The sequence below is a fragment of the Dermacentor albipictus genome, chromosome 10, assembly GCF_038994185.2.
Source record: "Dermacentor albipictus isolate Rhodes 1998 colony chromosome 10, USDA_Dalb.pri_finalv2, whole genome shotgun sequence".
In the NCBI taxonomy this organism is placed as follows: domain Eukaryota; kingdom Metazoa; phylum Arthropoda; class Arachnida; order Ixodida; family Ixodidae; genus Dermacentor; species Dermacentor albipictus.
In genome coordinates, this window is record NC_091830.1 from 41,406,324 (window position 1) to 41,410,025 (window position 3,702).

The window sequence follows — 3,702 nt, forward strand, 5'->3', positions numbered from 1 at the left end:
TTGCTTTTATAAAACGATAATGCTATCAATTCAATGTCATTCGTTCATGTCTCGTAGATGCATACATAGCTTAAAATAAATTGTACCCCATTAATATGCAAGAGTAAGTGTAGGCGGGGAAATGCTCATTAGCTCACGCGCGCGCGTACACACACACATGCAGGCACGCGCACACGTACACACATGCACATACATGTACGTTCGTATACACTCACACAAACGTAGAGTCAGACACAACACATGTTCGCCCACATACACATTTACACGCGCCCACGCATGTACACATGCACAGAAATTCACGCACGCACACAGAACTGCATGCACACACAAACACGCGTACGCTCGCACACGCACTCTTGCGCACGCATATTCAAGTACTGAGACACAGCGTTCAACAGCGTTCAACACTCCAGCTCTAACAAATCGTTTTACGGTTTAAATTTCGCCGTTCTTGAAGTCAATGTGTCCCCTGATGAGAAGGTGCAAAACCATTTGCTGCTGTCGTGTGACATAACCGCCAATCTCAAAAACACTGTTTTAACACACAACCAATTGCATTTATGCATTTATGCATAAATGCATAAATATATATAAGTATATGCATAAGTATATATATAAGTATAAGTATATGCATTTCTAAGTGCCACAAATGCATATGTACAGCATACAGCATAACCTATTGGCGCAGTCAGTTGAAGCTTGTTGATACTCGGCTATTATACAGAAATGAAATTGTTGATCGTTTTGTCCGTACAGGTACGCATGCGTATTGTCGTGGAGTTGCACAGGATGGTGATGGTGCAATGTCCAGAATTCTTGAGTATGTCCACGCCGCAAGGCGTGATAGTATCGTTTAACGTAACACAAAGACATGCGGACGCTTGCACTAGGAATACATTATTATAATAATAGCCATGACCTGACAAACAGGCAAGCGGTTAGTATGTTTTGGGAAGCAAAAATCGAAAATATAATATTCGAAGAGCGCTCCTGAAAAACCAAACTTAAACCAAACCTTGAGTTTTGTGCTTCGGCCATCTGGTGGGAGTCTGTAGAACTGAGACCTACGTGGCCTTAAAGAAACTGGAAGTGGCTTAGCTCGGCTATGCCAGGATATACGTAGCGAAAGCTGAGGCGTAGCATGGTTAGCCTTGGTTAACCTCTTCTAGCCTGAATTTAGCATACTGCATAAAAAAATTATTTTTGCTGTGGCTTTTTATGTTCTGGTTATGAGGAAGTTACACAGCAACTTTTATGCGTGTCGGGGTTTTAGGAAGAAAGTTACAGCTATGTCGCGAAAACGCGACAACAGGTCGTAATGGATCAAAAAATGTTTATTTTCAAACACACTTGAGAGCTCATTTCTTTGAGTTTAGCACATTTGTATCTCAGTTCTTATGAAAAGAAATGAAACAATTTGAACTTTTTTTTATACACAGATGAACTTCGCACTTTGTGCAGAAGGAAACAGGTTGGCCTTTGCAGCCAGGCATCTTGCATCGTTGTCGTTGCTGCGACACTTCAGGCCAGTGGCCAACATTGTCTTGACGGACTTCAGCATTAGGTGTTGGAGCTGCTGGTCCTCTTCTTTTCTTCTTCTCAAGCTCTCCTTCCACGGAAAGAGACGGCCGGCCCCTCTTCTTCATCACGTCGTTGTTTTGATTGCACAGGCAGCTGGCTAGAGAAGCCTTGAACGCTAGAAGATCCAGTTGATGTTTCTTTGGGATTCCTAGAGCATCACAATCCCTCCGGTAGAGCAGCCAGCTGCTCACAACAGCCATGTCCACAAAATGAAAAAAAAATCGCAGGTAGAATTTCTTCGACTTCAGAAAAATTCTGTAGTACGCCATGAGCCCATCGAGAAGGTCGACTCCACCCATAAAAGTGTTGTAAGCCTTCACAATGGCTGGCTGCTCAACTTCACATCTTTCTTTCTTTTTGCGGTCATACCGCTGGCAGCTTCCTAGAGGCTGGGCACTCCCGAATGTGCTAGCAATATTCACTCCCCGGCTGTCGTACCACTTCACTACTCGGACTTCGACCCCTTCAATAGTAGCCTGCCTCTCCACGTGGCTTCCTCTACCGTTCTTCTTCATTTCTGCATCGCTGGGCAGTCGGCATCCAGAAATTCTGTTTGCGCGTGCAGTTCCCATTGCTGGAATACCACGCTGATGCAAATTTACCAGCAGTTTTATGGATGTGAACCAGTTGTCAAAAAAGAGCAAGTAGCTCTTGTTCTCTGGGATGGAGCGCGAAAGCTCGAGCACAACATTAGAGCTTGCTCCAAGGTCAGGTAATCCAGGAACAGGGCGGATGTCCCCTGTGTATATAGAGAAGTCAGAGACAAGTCCGTGGGTGTCGCAAAGTACAAAAATCTTGTAGCCCCACTTGTGAGGCTTGCTAGGGACGTACTGCTTGAGTGAGGAGCGGCCTTTGAACGGCACAATTTGCTCGTCGACCACCAGCATCTGTGACTTTGGAAGGATTTGAAATTTGAGCAGCAGATTGTCAATGAGTGGTCGAATTTTGAAGAGCCTGTCTTTGCCAGCATTTGCTTGTAGGAGATTGTTGTCGTTGAAATGAAGGCTGTTCTTTATCGCTTGCCACCTGTCACGTGACATAACTTCTGCCACTTTTTCTACTCGCATCTCGCGGTTCCAGTACATGCGCGATCGCGGAAGCCTGTATATGGACATATACATTGTGGCCCCAAGAAACTGCTCCAGTTCAGCGCGTGTTAGGCACAATGCTTTGTTGGCATTCTTCTGCACTGCATAGAGATTGGACTGGTCTGTAATCTCCTCAAGAAGCTTGTCTTCAAAAAAATACCGGAAGTACGCAATGGGAGCTTTCGGCTCATCTGGAGGGTCTGGAAGACCGTCTTCCCATTGAGGGTGGCATGTCCGCGGATGGTTCACTTGCTTCCAGAGGAAACTTCTTGCGCTTGACGTTGACGGCTCTTCCGTTTCACCTTCTTCATCTGCAAACAAAAAAAGAAAAAGAAATCACTGCGAGGTCGCAAACCACATTTGAGAAGCCACAAAAACCTTGGCTTGAAAAAATTGGCTGGGGCTTAGCTAAGGGCCTGGATATCTCGAAGCGAAAAGCTGCGGTGATCCGCGATAAACACGCGCTTGCGGCGAACGTCAAACGATGACGCATAGCGCGCGGCAGCGTGCGCCTGTTCTATGGGCAAGCGCGCCTTATATACCCCTCCTTTCAAATGCGCACGGCTGCGGCGAAAGGTCAAACGGTGGCGCGGAGAAGCGACGGCGCACATGGGCAGTAGCCTGCGCAGTGCGTGACGTCACTCGTTCTCCGACAAACGCGGTGTTGACTATCGTAGTGAAGCTTTTGGCTTCAAAAGAAAAAGACGCGCCACTGTCTTGCTAAGCAGCGGCGCTTAGCCAGTCGTTCGGCGCGTGGTTCGTCTGTTTCTTGGGCCATTCGTTTCCTTTTCATCTCCATGTCGATTCCAGGCCTCCTCCTGCTTATCAGAATTGTCGCCTTCCATACTGCCCCTCAACTGTGGTTGCGGCGCACGCGAGCTCTCCTTTTCAATCCTCTGACATGTTATCAAGCATGCGACACAGCTGGTGACGCGAGCGGAGGTGAGCGCAACGACGAGGAACTCGGTGTGAAGTCCTATCAAACGGCTGTGGCAGAAAGGCGCGGCGCTGCGCAGCGGCAGAACACCTGTGG

General features: G+C 47.3%; 1 pseudogene; it reads right to left on the bottom strand.

The window, feature by feature from the left end:
• Positions 1 to 1,316: 1,316 nt before the first annotated feature.
• LOC135907368 (piggyBac transposable element-derived protein 3-like) lies at positions 1,317 to 3,272 on the bottom strand (annotated as a pseudogene).
• Positions 3,273 to 3,702: the final 430 nt, after the last annotated feature.